The sequence below is a fragment of the Macrobrachium nipponense genome, chromosome 11 (assembly GCF_015104395.2).
Source record: "Macrobrachium nipponense isolate FS-2020 chromosome 11, ASM1510439v2, whole genome shotgun sequence".
NCBI lineage: Eukaryota > Metazoa > Arthropoda > Malacostraca > Decapoda > Palaemonidae > Macrobrachium > Macrobrachium nipponense.
Genome location: NC_061087.1, coordinates 88,100,054 through 88,117,553, shown reverse-complemented (window position 1 = coordinate 88,117,553; position 17,500 = coordinate 88,100,054). Strand labels below are relative to the sequence as shown.

The following is a 17,500-nucleotide window of genomic DNA, read 5'->3' as shown; positions in this document are numbered from 1 at the left end:
CTCTCTCTCTCTCTCTCTCTCTCTCTCTCTCTCTCTCTCTCTCTCTCTCTCAAGATGCGTAATCTTTTTTTAGCTTTACCTCCCATTTCCAATCCTTCTCACTTAGTATGTATTTTCACCCAAATTGACACTAGCGTTAACCAGAAAAATTCATATTCTTGACGGTTTTTGTGGAAGATCCATGACTAGCTCAGAGGGCTATGGTCTCGGCAAGGTCGAAAGGACGCTTTCTACCTTGAAAACAGCATTCATTTTAATTATGCCATAGGCACTAATATGTTACATACGACGGCAATCATCTGGTAAGAGAAATGAAATAACCTTAGGCCTGGTTAGTTCTTGGAATGGTGGCGCCGAGAAGTGTCAGACACTGTGGACTCATCAGCTTGACATTTATTGGGCAGGACTTGGAATTGGCGTATTGACACCCTGCATGTTACTGCAAAGAAAGTGTTGGTTGGAGGTGGTGGGGGAGGGGGGGGGAGATGGAACCCCTGAGGGTAACCCCTTTTGTAGCCAGCATTTATTTGGGGGGAAATTTAGTACAGTTGAAATTATTGCAGTCTGTGAAGCAGGAGAAGGACATTTTTATCTTAAATTGGTAATTTTATCTTAACTTGGTAATTGAGGGTTAATTGCTTGTCTTTGGTAATTGAGGGTTAATTGCTTGTCTTTGTAATTTCGAAAGTAATGTTAATTTTAGCAATTTGGTTAATAGGTGAATGAAACTAAAGAGCGGAGCACATAATGAGTTCTGTTAACTGAAGTTTTATTAATCTACTTAACCAATTTTTATTGCTTGATAGCAGACACAAAAAGTGAGGTATTTTGTTTTGTGGTGAGTGAAATGTGTCATTTTAGGCCTTTAATATTATTAGACTTTGTTGCCAAGTAGTAAAACTAAACATTAGACTTTGACGCCAAGTAGTCAAACTTGAACATCAAAAGGCCTTCATTGCAGGTGAGGAAATGAAACATGATTCTATGGCGCCAACTATTAGGATTAAAATGTTATTTCTGTGTAAAATAAGGATTTTTTATTAATATAATCCTTCTCTGCATGAATGAAATTTTGTTTAATTCATATTTTTCTCTCCTCAGGTAACGATTCCGTGTGTCTCGAGATTGTAATTAATCATACGCCAGGAGTATTAATGTTGGGGAAAATATTGAAACCCTCAAAGTGCCTCCACTTGAATTGGATTGTGAGTATTAGTCAAATTACTCTTTATTTAAAAGTTGTAGATCATTCTCTAGTATTCAAGAACGTCTGCGTTCAAAATGTTTGTTATCTGCAGTAAGGATCGAATAAATGTTGTTAGGTGAAACAAATACACTTTTTCTGTGTTAGTTTATGGAATTGTGTTAGATATTATTAGTTTTTATTTTGGTGGCCGTGAGGGTACGCCAGGTTGCTTCATGAAATGAGCTTTTGGAGACAGATGAGCTGCTTGTTTTTCTTTTATTGAGCGAGAATTTTTGTTGTATTTTGGAAATGTCAGGGATATTGCCTTAGTGGAATTTTTTTTATTCCGTAAGAAATATGAGTAACTCTCTCTCTCTCTCTCTCTCTCTCTCTCTCTCTCTCTCTCTCTCTCTCTCTCTCTCTCTCTCGTTGCTGTGTTTTGACACCTAATCATATGAATTAGGTTTAGGTGTTTTGTCTAGATTAGATATGGATGTTTTCTTCTGATAATCTTTGCGAGCATTTAACGTTCTCTTACAAATTTCCTTGTTTAGAGCAACTGTTGCCTTTTTATTTAATGGTTTTCCATTTATTCATGGCAATTTATCCCAAGTCTTCCTGACAAAGGTTACTGCCAAGGTTATCCTCATGGGCATTTATTCCACGTTTTTAAGAAAGTGGGTCTTTCTTATACACATCAGAGTCATATCTTTAATTTATATTGATCTTGCTGATGTATTACTAATGACTTGAAGCAATTATTTTAAGGTGTGTGTAAGTACTTGCTTATTTAACTAGAAAGGAGGGGTAGCACAATGGCTTTAATTGAAGGTGATTTTGCCTTGTCTCTCCTCTTGACTGGCAAAATTTCTAATCTAGGCCATTGAATTTAGAAAAGATATTTGCCTCATAAATATAAAATGTTTAAGCCTATTCTTGCCTGGTTAGATTAATTTGAGATTGGTGATTAACTCACTGGAAAAGGTTTTAAGTTTCTTGTGTGACTCTCATCATGTAAGAACTGGATGTAACTTAAAATGCGTCGTCCCTCAGGCTTACACAAAAGTAGAATGCAGTATTATTGTATTTATTGATCATTTTGAATGACGTTACTGTTTAAAGGGTAACAGTTTTTTAATCCCTGGTTATCCTTGGCGGTCAAGTGTTGCAATTTTTATTTAATGTCCAATATTCCATTTTGATTTTCGTATCCTTCTTGGAACTGCCTGATAGATTGAGCCCAATCTCCAACATGTCAAAATTCAGTAACGGTCTTTTCTTCATTTGGCCTTCATTGGGACTGGTTCTGCCCTCATTGGTTCTGCCCTCATCCATCATATATTTCTTCAGAGCATCCATTTTTTTTCTTCTACGTATTGGTTAGCATCCGTCGTTACATATGATTTATGAAGATATTTTCTTACAGGTAAATAATTTCCTTTAGACTTACAGCCGACCTAATTGCGACGGCAGTGTTTCGTCACTTGATTGATTTGGTGGAGACGAAGGCTTTGCCAATTTCAAGAATTATTTCCCGGCGGTCTGGTGCCCATTGTGCCTTTTGTCTTGTCAGATACGAAAACTGGAACGATAGTGGCGAGATTCTGTTGAGGTGACTTTCTTTCTCTCCTTCGTCACTTTCTCTTCTCTTCAGCTTTTTTTTCTTCTTGTGTGTACGTGCGTACCGAAGTTTCCGTCAGCGCTGTACGATAACAAGAGTTGTGATAACATGAAACTTATTCTTGTTTATTTCTTCTCCTTCTTCCTCTTCTTCTTTCGTTACTTCCCAAGTGAACGTTTTTCCTCTCAAAGCTGTTACACCACCGCCTATTGATCACGCCTTTTCGTTAACCATTCTGTTTATTTCTATTTTCCTGAATTTTAACATAGGGATATTTCACACGGAAATGTCTTCCATCTTTTAGAAGGTCTCTGCTAAGCTTTGTACGGAATGGCCAATATCGTAATTTTTTAAATTAAGTATTATGACGACGGTTTCTTCTAAATTAATCCAGTTAATAACAGATTACAAAAACTGCGGTAAAAAAATCTTCAGGTAAAAAGAATAGTTTTCATATGTTAGATAACACATAAACAATCGCTCACATCACAGACACACACACACACATGTGTGTGTGTTTGTGTGTGGATGTATGTGATTAGTAATTCGTCTTTTTGGCGGCGATCATCTTCCTGATGCGACTCCCATTTACAAACATTAATCGCTCAATCAATCACTCAATCATTTTATCAAGAAATCAGTCATCGTGATGGACTGATTTGACGTTTTTAACATTTCATCATCTTTGAATTTCCAGTGACCTTTTAAGCAGTTCGGTGATGCGTTCTTGTCATGAGGTTTGTCGCTAGGGAAAGAGTTTTTGCGCTTTTAGCGGGATTGTGTTCCAAAATACTATATAATGTGTACTTTGCCATTGTGTGTTCTCTTTTACTATTATTAATATTGTTATTATTATTATTGAAGAAGCAAATCCACTGTTATGTAACTGTTCAAATATATTTGAAAATGAATCTGTATAAATATATATGTGCAGATACGTAACTGTGAATTCGTTTCTCCATGTTAAGACTCGTGCTACTATGAGAATTTTAAACTATTATAATTTTTTTGTTACTACCATTATTATAATTATTATTATTATTAGTAGTAGTGGTGGTAGTAGTAGTAGTACACGATCATAGACCTTAAATCTGAAATGTTGATTGATTGGAGTGATACCTTCGTTAGTGTGTATGTGTACTCACTACTCATATAAATGTCCACTCCCAGCAAATACAGGGCATGTCTGGTGCTTCTTTATCCAGTGAGAGGGACGAGGTAGCTGCTTCACGTGAACTTGGGAGGTATTTGTTATTCCAAGTCGTCCATACCCGTATCCGCATTGTAGTCAGGCCACTGTGTTTTGTGTACATTGATACAAACCAAAATATTCCGTCTGTAATCGATAGGAATATTGTTCTTGACAGTACAGAAGGTAACACAGCATCAGCAAGTTGTGAAATTGACGTCGGGGCTTGACATTTATTGCAGAAGTATTTAATGGTGATTATATGTATCCAATATATTCTGCAAAATATTTAATGTTACATGTAGCTCTCTAATATTTATTGCAAAAATATTTAATGATATATGTATCTATCCAATATTTATTGCAAAAGTATTTAATGATATATGTATCTATCCAATATTTATTGCAATGGTATTTAATGATCCAATCTATCCAGTATTTATTGCAAAAGTTTTTAATGATATATGCATCTATCCAGTATTTATTACAAAGCTATTTAATGGGGTACGTATATATCTTTTTTATTATTATTTTTATTTCTTATATGTTTCAACGACGTTAGTCAGCTGATTTTATCTCGCTCATCTCTTTTTCCAGCGTCACCTGTCTTCATTGCATCATCCAATTTAGCTTATGCATTTTTTCCTCTGATGAGACTGAGGACATGAAACCAGCATTAGGTACCTGGCTTCCCTCCTCTCGTGGTTCTCATTAGCGGCGTTCTTCTCAGCCACATATCCTCTGTGATTGTATTCTTTTTATTTTTATTTTTTGGATTTATATGCTTTTATTTATTTATTATTTTGTTTTTTTATTTCAACTGCTTGGAGGATTGAGGTGAGATTTGAGTGGACTGCATTTATTCTGTTGTAAGAGGTCATTGAGTAACCTTTCTCTCTCTCTCTCTCTCTCTCTCTCTCTCTCTCTCTCTCTCTCTCTCTCTCTCTCTCTCTCTCAGGTTAGAAAATGCCAATGGTGCTGAAAATAAAACCATTTTCAGACTTATTTTGTCCAAATTAGGAAAGTTTCTCTTTTTAATGCAGCCATTTTTATCAGGTTTTAGTCGCTTGTATACTACAGCTAAAAACAAGAAGAAAAAAATTCGTCTATTTTTACTGAGTGTTGATTGTTTCTTCAGGGAAGCTGGTCGCTCAAGTATTATATTAGTTTATGTGTTGTTGTAATTTGATATCAGCGCACTGGGATCATTGTCTTCTTGACTTTGGTCACGTTTCTGGAGGACCATTACTTTGCTCTCTATCTGAGAAGGTCATAGTTGCTGCCGCTTCACAAGGATCAGTTTCGTGTTTACTTTCACATTACGAAAATAATTTACGAGTTACTTTACTCTCATTTCCGAAGGATTATTTTCTTGTCAATTTTTCTTATATTTCACTATAGTCATTTCCTCCGTAAGGGCTAGTACCGTCAGTAGACATTATTAAAGTTTATTTAATTATTTATTTATTTATTTATTTATTTTTTGCAACTACTTTCATTTCCTTTACTGTACCTCCTTTTATATCATCTTTCTTCCTCTCCTAACAATTGTCTCATGGTTCAACTGCTTTCAGGTTTTCCTCCTGTAACACCTTTCAAATCTTTTACTGTCAATTTCGGTTTCAGCGCTGAGTGGCCTTAGTTGCTCCAGTGCTTGGCATAATGCCAAACATTTCTATAAATCTATATAAAAATTATGCCTCTAGCAGGAACCCCTTTCGTATCTTTTACTATACCTCCATTCGTATTATCTTCCTTCCATCTTGCTATCAAAAAAAAAAAAAAAAAAAAACATTATTTCATTGTGCAACAGCGAGATTTTCCTCCTGTTACACCTATCAAACCTACCTTCTCTCAATTTACACTCGTGGGTCCCAGTGTTTGGCCTTTGCCCTAAACTCTATATTCCGATACCCTAAGGTCATTTCCTAGATAAGTTTCCTCTCGGTTCCCCAAAAATTATCAGGACATTGGTTGGTCTTATAATGATAAACGCTTTGTTAGCTTTGATTCAGTCTCCAAATGATGAATTTCTCGCAAATTTACCTCCAGTGTCACCAGGCACAAGGGTCATAATAAGGCAACCTGTCTGTAATTTCAAATTGACCGGATGTCATGAACCTCATAGGACAAGCTGACTAATACTAGCCTGAGCACTTTACCAATGGGTGCCTGTTAGTGCTGTAAAGTGCTGAAGGATGAGAGAGGCTTGGTGTGGACGTGTGGACTCAGACTAGCCAGCAGAGATCACTTAAAATCATACCGGTTTATTTGAGGTCATTGTCTTTTACCGAAACAACCACTTATGCGTTATTGCGACAAAGTAAACGAAAGGGATGCCGTAGGGGCTAGTGCCATCAGTGCATCTCATGCGGTGCACTGTAGGCATTACTTAAGGTTCTTTGCAGCGCGCCTTCGGCCCCCAGCTCCAACCCCTTTCCTTTTACTGTATCTCTGTTCATTTTCTCCTTACACTTGATTCATAGTGCAACTGCGAGGTTTTCCTCCTGTTACACCATTCTAACCTTTTACTGTCAATTTCCTTCTCAGCGCTGACTGACCTCATAGGTCCCAATGCTTGGTCTTAGGCCGAAATGCAATATTGAATAAACAAAAGGGAAGTTATTTAGTGGTTAGACTGCGCGTACCTTCCTTCATTTGCGTTTTAATTGCATCTGTATGCGCATCTTTGGGGAGGTCGAACAATTATAAATCAGTAGACCATCTGTTGACCTGAGCAGTTGATTCCAGATTTCATTGTTGGTCAGCAACATTAAGTTGAAGTTGGAGAAAATGGCGAGCAACTTCATCCCCTTAGGTCAAGGTCTGGGTAGGAGGGCAGACAACTTCGTATCCTGGAACGCTTTTGTGGCTGGAAGAGGCTAGCATCTTCAGCCAAGAATAATAGCTGAAACTTGGCCACTTAACGCCTTTAGGGGCCACTGGAGCCACCAAGTCTATAGTGAAAAGGCAGTGAGTGGCTCACAGGTAGCGTACTGAGATCTTGGTACAAAGGTTTGGTCGTCTCAGGACCCACTGCCTATCAAGTCCAGTCGACCATACTGTGTGTAGACACTCACACACTATATATAATATAACATATATTAATATATATCTATATATATAATATATATATATATATATAATATATATGTATATATATATAAAATTGAATTTGTGTACTTATATGCACCTTTTATCCTTTAAGAGTTTATATCAATCACAAAGGTAACGCCTTTCGGTTCTCAGCAAGTACTGCTGTTTCCAAGGATGAAGATTTAAAAAACATATGTATATTTCTAAATGCATATATATATATATATATATATATATATATATATATATATATATATATATATATATTGTGTGTCGTGTGTGTGAGAGAGAGAGAGAGAGAGAGAGAGAGAGAGAGAGAGAGAAGAGGAGGAAGTGACACCGGTCTTGGAGGTGACCTAAACTGACGTTGCGTAATGATTAATGCTTTTTACGTATTCTTGACCTTTTACGCTCCTCTAATGTCTGAAATTACCAGACAAGAATCAGAGGAAAAATGACCGTGAATGAAGTCGTGCAAAAAGAGAGAGAGAGAGAGAGGAAAAAAAAGACACAACACCGAATATGTTCATTCCTTACATTAAATATTTTCCCATTTTCTTTGGATTTTGTGAAACATTCTCACGATGTAGTACATTTCAACAGGCCTCTTTTTAATCTTTTACTCTTGTGTTTGTTGTGGCCATATCATATTTGCTTGGTGCGAAGGCCGCAGTGACACCGATATCGGAGCAGATCCGGTTAGACATGGTCCAATGACTGTCAATCGGAAAGGTCGACCGAATTTGGGGCCTTGTCGCCGACCGCTGTTATTTATTATCAACCCGATAACACGTTCGGTCGAGACTGATTTTGGGTTAATTCGGGGACTCTTGGGTTTTCGAAGTGTGCTTGTTTGCTCAGCGCATTCGTTGTATATGTTTTATAAAGTTATAAGGTTATTATTAAGGAGATATTAAACACGTATTCATTATTTCCCAGTGGATTTATTATTATTATTATTATTATTATTATTATTATTAATTGTTATAAATATATATACTAAAGTAGATTCACATCACCCTTGCATCTGATGTCTAGGCAGTCCCTTACGACGCTCCTGATTGGCTGTTGATAAGCCATTCACAGGGCTGGAAACTCGCAGTCTCTCGAGAGAGTTCACATAGGCAGGATGTATGTTCCACTTCTCCCGAGGGATACGTCTTTTAATAGTATCCCTCAGGAGAGGTGGAACATCCATCCTGCCTATGTGAACTCTCGAGAGAGACTGCGAGTTTCCAGCCCTGTGAATGGCTTATCAACAGCCAATCAGGAGCGTCGTAAGGGACTGGCTTAGACATTAGATGCACGGGTGATGTGAATCTGCTATAGTATGGCGCCATAAAGGCGATGACTCGCGAAGCTTCAAGTTAAACAATTAAAACATTAATTAGATATCTCGGAACTTTGCTACGCAAACGTTATCGTTAATTGCATTTTAAATAGTCTTCCAACATCAAACGTTATAATATGACAGACGATACAAAGCGAAATGGCGAGAAGACATAGTGTAACTAAACCTAGTATTTCGAATTTGGTGCTGAAATCATCAATTATAATGCAATAATTAAAACATAATTTATATGTGAATTTATGATATTTTAAACACAAATCTTATATGGGATGAAATTTAAAGACGCAAGGATTTGTCTGACTGAAAAATTCTCTTTTATCTTCAATACTTTTGGAGATATTAACATCTGGATAGCGTTAGGCCTGGCCCGGGCTGGGTTGCCAAAAATGAACCCGTTTCCAGTAATGACTTCATTTCGCTCGTAACTATTATATTATTATTATTATTATTATTATTATTATTATTATTATTATTATTATTATTATTATTATTATTATTATTATCAGAGAGTATCTAGTGTCATGAAATAAAAGGCAAATTAACCTCAAAAGAAGCTTTCACAGAGTAGGAACCCCTCAAATGAGATAGAGAATACAGAAAATGTTATGATAAATAAGTTCAAGGAGATGCTAGGTGGGGGGTTGGGGGGATTATTAAGATGTCATTCAAACTCATGTCCTGCATTTTATTGTGTGTGTGTGTATATATATATATATATATATATACTATGTATATATATATGTATGTATATATATATATATATATATATACATACAAAAAATAATAATATATATAATATATCTATATATATATATATATATATATATATATATATATATGATGTAAGTACATACATACCCAACAAATATAGTAGAAGTACTATGTCGTAATCCTCAAAAATGTGAAGCATGATCCACCTTTGAAATCCATGTTATAAAAATTTCGCGTATGAAAAACATATATGTACAAACCTTACAACTTTCCTTCCAGCACTGTGACGAAGTCCACAATAGTTGGATAAAAGCTTAAAAGTTATTTGCAAATATACGTATATATTTTTATGGACTAGATAGTTATATAATAGTATTTTATTGTGGTTCTTACCTCATATTACCGAGAAACGCGACGTAGTACTTTTATATTTCATGGGCGTTATCACAGGCAGAACAAAGGAAAACGGCAAAGACTATTTGAATTCTTGGGCTGTAAAGCATTTATTCATACAATAATTTCATGAAAATTAAACATAAAACATACAAACACACACACACACACACACACACACACATATATATATATATATATATATATATATATATATATTATATAAATATTAATATAATAAATATATATGTGTGTGTGTGTGTGTGTGTGTGTGTGTGTGTGGTGTGTGTTGTGTGTTTTATGTTTAATTTTCATGAAATTATTGTATGAATAAATGCTTTACAGCCCAAGAATTCAAATAGTCTTTGCCGTTTTCCTTTGTTCTGCCTGTGATAACGCCCATGATACAGAGTTTTAAGGATTTATTTGCCTCAAAGAAAATTCCCAGAAAAATTCCCAGGCCACGTCCACTTGAAGATTAGGTGCTCGCAAAGAATATCGAATGGGTAACGAACTAGAAAAAAAATCCTTTATTTATTTTTTTTTTTTTACGAAATGTACACGAAATTTACGTGTAGAATTGGTTTCTATGTGATAGTTAATATTTGATATTTTTGCTATTTACTGAAAATGAATTAATGTCCTCAAATATGAAATGTTACTAACATATCCAAAATTAACTGATATAAGCAAGTCATAAATATAAAATATTACTAACATATCCAAACTTAAATTAAAAAACAGAATTTTTATATCGTGTATTCGAACTTCTAAAAATATAAGTATTATAATGCATTATGTATTTTTCATAGTTTGTTTTTAAAGTGTTAGTATTGGTTTGTATGTGTTAGTATCTATACTGTTATTTATCTTCATATGACTCATGATTAACGTCTTTAGTTATGTTTTTCTCACTATTGTTCTCATGCTCTTTACATGTTGCGTAAGTTTACCCATGAGTTGTTGTTGTTGTTGGTGTTGTTTTTGTGTGTGTGTGTGTGTGCAACGGTTATGTCTTTATCTATATTTTTCCTTTAATCTTTACATATTGCCTAAGTTCGCTCATTTGGCTTTGGGTTAGTTGGTTTGTTTTGTATAATAATAATAATAATAATAATAATAATAATAATAACGCATGCAGCCTTTTGTTCGTGCGTATGTGTGTAGCTCACGGGAAAATCTAATTTCCATAGATATGAAAGACTTCGGTTGAAAGATGTATGGTCATCGTCCCATTCACCCCGTAATGGCTCGAGATGAGAAAAAATGTGCAAGTTTTTCATCTCCCGTCTCTATTCCCATAAAGCGGGCATTGCATCGACCTTTTTTTTTTCCTTACATAAAATGGATCATTGATCTTTACAGTGAATGGAATCTTATAGTTCCTGGATATTACAGGACATTATTCACGAAATTCCTTTGCCACATCGTGAGTTCAGCATTTTTTCTTTCTTTTTTTTTTTGTATCTTTCTCCCATAGTATCTTCTGGATACACTCATTTCGCGCGATGTATTTTTATTTTATTTTTTTTCATTTTTACTACAGTTGCAAACCAGTCAAGCACCTGAGTTGGGTGGTCGGTACGGTGTTGGCGTGCCACCTCGGTGGCCGGGAGTTCGATTCTCGATTCTCGGGCATTCCACTGAGGGGTGAGAGATGTGTATTTCTGGTGATGGGAGTTCACTCTCGACGTGGTTCGGAAGTCACGTAAAGCCGTTGGTCCCGTTGCTGAATAACCACTGGTTCCATGCAAAGGAAAAACACCATACAAATAAAATACAAACAAACAAATCACTTAGTCCTGTATTTACCAGAAAATTCATGCTCACGTGGCCAGGCTTGCTTTCACTTCAGGTAAAGCGAAATTATGTATTTTACTGCTGTCTTGTGACTTCAGATGCAGACGAAGAGTCACGGAAAATTATTCGTTTATCTATTTTTTTAAAAAGTTCCGATACCTGTATGGAAGGTATAATTTTGATATCTTCTCTCATAGAAGCTATAGGTATTCTGCGCTAGAGGTTAGTGCTAAGCTGCGCATTTTCTTTTTAAAAAATCGGTTATTCAAATACTTTGGGTTTCAGTTACACTGTTTCAAGGAAGGGTGGAGTAAAATTTGGCAACACTGGAATGTACTTTTTCCTTTACCTGATTGTAGGGTATTTAGTGATGAATATTTTGTTATAACAAGTTCATTAATTTTAGCTAATCATTAATAAGTGTGAAGCTTTTATCAATTGCTCTGACGTATACTGATGAAGATTAACCACTTGATACCTGCAGTATTACGCCAAACTCTGTAAAGTGATTTAAGAGACGCTGGAAGGCATTTCGCATTGCTCCTCTCTCTGATTGAGTGGATGAAGGATGGACTGGACAGTGATCGATCGTCTGTTTGATGTGCTTAGCCACTGTGTAGTTTTACAATCTCTCTCTCTCTCTCTCTCTCTCTCTCTCTCTCTCTCTCTCTCTCTCTCTCTGGTCTCGTAGCTTTACCTTGGTCTAGCTCACAACCGGACAAGGAGGGACGAGTGAGTGCCTTCCGAAAAAACTCGGCATTCTTTTATTTACCAAAGCAATGAATTGTTTACTTTATTGTTAATCGGCCGTTGTGTGTGTCTGAACAGACCTTACAGACCTTACATCTTGTTCGGGTTGCCCCAGGTCCCTCAGTGTGAGGCACCTCTAATGTCTACCAGAGAGTTGCTAGTACATCTTCCGGTATATTTTGCATCTTCCAATCTTGGATGGTCTGGGATGCAGTTTAGATATTTGTCGAGCTTATTCTTAAACACATCTACGCTCATTCCTGATATATTCCTCAGATGAGCTGGCAACGCATTGAATAGACGCTGCATTATCGAGCTGTGCGTAGTGGATTAATGTCCTGTGTGCTTTCCTTATTTTTTCCTGGTATAGTTTTGGGCACTATTAATCTACCTCTGCTTTGCTCTTTCTGATATTTTTAGTTCCATGATATTTTCTGCTATTCCTCTATCTGTTTCCATGCCTGAATTATCATGTAGCGTTCTCTTTCCTCTTTCTAGACTATATAATTTTAAGAATTGTAGTCTTTCCCAGTAGTCTAGGTCCTTAACTTCTTCTATTCTAGCTGTAAAGGACCTTTGTACACTCTCTATTTGTGCAATATCCTTTTGATAGTGTGGGTACCATATCATATTGCAATATTCAAGTGGACTACGAACATATGTTTTATAAAGCATAATCATGTGTTCAGCTTTTCTTGTTTTGAAGTGCGTAACAACATTCCCATTTTTGCTTTACATTTTGCCAACAGAGTTGCTATTTGATCATGGCATAACATGTTCCTATTCATCATCACACCAAGGTCTTTAACTGCTTCCTTATTTGTGATGGTCTCATTATTAGGTCCCTTATATGCATATAGCTTTCTTTCTCTGTCTCCATAATTTATTGATTCAAATTTATCAGAGTTAAATACCATCCTATTTACCTCTGCCCAATCATATACTTTGTTAAGGTCTCTTTGTAGAGCGTTCCTATCTTCATCACAAGTAATTTCTCTACTTATTCTTGTGTCATCTGCGAAACTACTCACTACCGAATCCTTCACATTATTGTCTATGTCTTTCAATCATAATAACAAACAGTATTGCAGCTAACACCGTACCTTGCGGCACACCGGATATTACCTTGGCTTCATCCGATTTCTCGTCGTTTGCAATAACTATCTGTTTTCTGTTGTGTAAAAATTCTTTTAACCATCTTCCTACTTTATCCACGATATTGTGTTTTCTAATTTTCTTCGCCAATATATTATGGTCTACTTTATCAAAAGCTTTTGCAAAGTCTAAATAAACCACATCTGTTTCATTTCCGCTTTTCATATTTTTGAATATGTTTTCACGGTGGACTAACAGTTGGGTTTGTGTACTTTTTCCGGGTACGAAACCATGTTGTCCTTTATTAAACAAATTATTTTTTATTAAATGTTTCATAATATTTTTCTTCATTACCCTTTCATACACTTTCATAATATGTGATGTTAGACTCACAGGCCTATAATTACTTGCCTCTAGTCTTGATCCACTTTTGAAAGTAGGGGTAATATATGCTAATTTGTGCTCATCATATATCTTGCCTGTATCTACACTTTGTCTTAATAATATTGCAAGTGGCTTTGCGATAGAATGAACTACTTTCTTTAACAAAATAGCAGGAATTCCATCAGGCCCTGCAGCAGCTCCATTTTTAATTTCATTAATAGCCTGCACAATATCAGCTTCATTAATATCTATGTCAGCTAAATATTCACTATTTTCATCCCTTACTTCTATATCATTATCTTCATTATCTATTCTAGGGGTGAATTCTCTCTTTATATCGTTTCTGCCAGTATGTTGCAAATTTTCCTTTTTTTCATTCGTTAATCTCCCTTCAATTCTCAGAGGGCCTATTTCTATTCTTCTTTTATTCATCTTCTTCGCATATGAGTATAATAGTTTGGGGTTTTGCTTGATATTTAATAGGGTTTTTTCTTCCAAGTCCCGTTTTTCATTTTCTTTTGATTGTATAATCTTTTGTTCTGCATTTTCTATCTTACTTTTTAGTTCTATAACTTTCCATGCATTTTTTTCTTTTGCAAGACCTTTTTTCCACTTTCTGATTTTCTGGAACAAGATCCTTCTGTCTCTTGGTATGCATGAATGATGTTTACTTTTCTTCTTCGTATATATTTTTCCACTATTATCTCCAATATTTTATATAATATCTCCGTATTTACCCTTATGTCATCACTTACGAAAAATGTTATCCCAATCTTTGTTTAATTCTTCATTAATTTCTGACCATTTTATATTTTTACTGTAGAAGTTGTATTTTCCATATCCTTCCCACTTTTTCATTTCTTGCTTATCTCTATTTTCACTTGCTTTGGAATGAACTGTTAATTCTATGACATTATGGTCTGAAATACTCGCATTATAAACTATTATTTCTTTAACATAATTCATCTCGTTCACAAATACTAGGTCTAAAGTATTTTCCTTTCTTGTTGGCAGGTGATTTATTTGTTGAATGTTGTATTCTAGTAGCATATCTAATAGCTTTTCAAATTGCCTCTTATCTTCTGCACTACTATTACTCTCTTTTTATATGTATAAGTACACCACAATCTCCTATTCGTTCTTTCCATTCTACGAAAGGAAAGTTGAAGTCACAGATAGGAGAATAGTCCAGTCCTTGTGATTTCTACATATATCATCCAATTTTTCAATTATTAAGTCAAACTCTTTAGTATTAGGAGGTCTATATATTACTATGTTCATCAATTTTTCAGATTCAAATTCTACCGCTATTAGTTCACATTCTGAGTTACTATATTTCTCATATATTTTTCCTTGTTTTTTGTCTTTCCCATATATTGCGGTTCCCCTTGATTCCTATTTTTTTCTATCTGATCTATAAGTTTGGAACCCTTTTATTTGATCATCATTCCCAGTCTCTTGGGATACCAGGTTTCACTTATATTCATTATATCTATTTTCTTTTCATTTTGGGTTAGTTCTTCTAAGTACTCTATTTTTCTTTTTGAGTTACTCGTAACTAAACCCTGCGCATTCATCACTATGATGGTTTGCGTGTTTTCTCCTTCATTTAATACTGATAGTAATAAAGGATTTTCCCATGTCTCTTTCCTGTTCTGTGGTATGTTGTTCTTTTTTTCATTTCCAGAAATTCTGACATTAAAAAATCCAACTTTTCCATAATATTTGATCTTCCTTCATCTTAATTATTAATTTTGTGTCTGAATCTGCAATTTTCTCCGTTTCTACAATATCCTCTTGCATAATAAATACAGTTATTATCTCTTGAGTAGAATTTCGGAGCTGATGCTTTGAAATTTTTTGCTGACACCTCTGCATATCTCATTGGTGGTTTGCTTTTCTCTTTTACCTGATATTCTTGATTTCTCTCTTTATTGTTTCTTTCTTATTTTGGATTTTATTACTTGGTTGGTTATTTATTTGATTATGATTCATGGCTACAGGGTGCATATATTTGCATTTTTTGTCGAAACTTACATCCTTTTCCTTCTTTTAGGTTTTTACATATTTTTGGATGCAGATCTCTGCAATCATCCCCATATCCATCTAAGTATGCACATTTACCATATATTTCATAGTTTTGACATATCTTAGGATGTTTGTAGTAACATCTTTCTCCAAATCTGCAATTCCCTCTTTTCAAAAGGTTGCAGATTTTGTCTTTCTTGTCTATTTTTTCCTCTTTCCCGTCATTGTATAGATCTGGGTAGAGCCTCTTCGGGATTTGCTTTTCTGTTGTCATATCGTAATTTATTTCTTCGTAGGTATGCTGCTTTATTGCCTCATATGTAGTATCAATGAGTATCTCTGCATCCATACTTTTATCTTGTTCTTTGTTTTCCTTATTTTTTTCTGTCATTTCATTTTTGTTTACTTTTCTTCCGTTTTCCTCTTCTTCTTCTTTTTCTTCTTCTTCTTCCTCTCTCTTCTTCTTCATCCTCAACTATTTGTACATTCAATCTTGATTTAATAACATTGTCTATCCATGATAGACATGTTGAACAAAAAATTCTTGTATCTTTTCTCAAATCTTGTATTACCTCAGCACACTGTGGATGGGTCGGAATGTTGCATGCAGCACATTTTCTGATTAGGTTTTGTGGATTGACTATGCTATACCACCAAACCTTACACAGTTTGCATGCTTTTGGCATTCTTTTTCCTAATGCATCAATTAGTATATTCACAAGATTCACCTTATTCATTTTCTTTGTCGGAATATGTTGGTTTATGTATATTTTCTTTATGAGTCTCTTGACCACTTGGATTTTATTTGGAACTTCTTCAATTATTTTCAACATGTTTTCATTAGATTTGTTCCAGTTTGAAGGATTATATCCTTCTAATATATCTATGAATGCTTTTGTATCTTTTTGGTTAGGACTGTTGCTGATTTCATAGATGAGAAATGCCAGTTCCCTTCCTGCTACCTCATCGTATTGCGAATCTGCTAAACACGCCAAATTACGCCACCTTTTCCCGCAGTTGGAACTTACTGCCATCTTGTTCTGATTTATAGTATTACACTTGATAAACTAACTTAGAAGACGCTTTATCCTACTATTTTCACACTAATCTTATCACCGATAGTTCACGAACACTTCTAGATATTTCTCAAATTCTAGTCGTATGTTAAACTTGTGATATCTGTTGATTATTGTGACTTCACGCGGGTACGTCTCACCAAGCAAGATGGCTACTACGAGAGAGAGTAGAGAATGAGGAAGGAGAGGAGAGACAGGAGAGAGAGAGAGAGAGAGAGTTCATCGCTCCGTCAAAAGGTTTATTATAAAAAAAGAAGTGATATAGATAGAAAATATACATAAATAGATTATATATACAGGGTGTCAACAAAGTCCCACTACCATTCTGTAATGGTACTGGGACTTTATGGACATATATTTGTGTGTGTGTGTATTTGTTTTTTCTATATATATATTATATATCTATATAATATATATATAATATCTATATATATATTATATAATAATATATATAATATATACTAATAATATCTATATATATATATATACACGCATACATTTACATATGAATTGTTTGTGTGTGTGTGTGTGTGTGTGATTGTGTTATTATGCCTTACGTTGTGTATGTGAGCCTAAAACCACAAAACCTCATTTCACTCAAGTTTGATGTCTTACTCGTATAAACTTCCGGGAACGTAATTTCTCCCTCTTGGCCTTAAACGCTGGATTACGAAGCACTGTATTCCCAAGCCATTGTCGTTGAGAACTGTTTCTGACCTTGGTAACGACTCTTGTGGGTCTCATCATGTGAAATTGTCTGTCTGTCTGTCTTCAGGATTTCATATAATATCTTGGAGGTGATTTATGGTTTCCCAGCGCT

General features: G+C 35.1%; 1 protein-coding gene across 5 annotated transcripts in view; it reads left to right on the top strand.

Moving 5' to 3' along the window:
- LOC135207012 (retinoic acid receptor RXR-like) overlaps nucleotides 1-17,500 on the top strand; it is a 534,958-nt gene that overhangs the window by 365,125 nt on the left and 152,333 nt on the right. Inside the window, exon 1 of one of the 5 annotated variants that reach the window (XM_064238671.1) lies at nucleotides 1,102-1,205. The exons of 3 other annotated variants lie outside the window; for them this stretch is intronic. The gene's annotated coding sequence lies outside the window, so the exon portion shown is untranslated. Of the gene's footprint in view, nucleotides 1-1,101; nucleotides 1,206-17,500 lie in introns of those variants that run through there. One more of the 5 variants, XM_064238701.1, reaches the window with a different exon arrangement.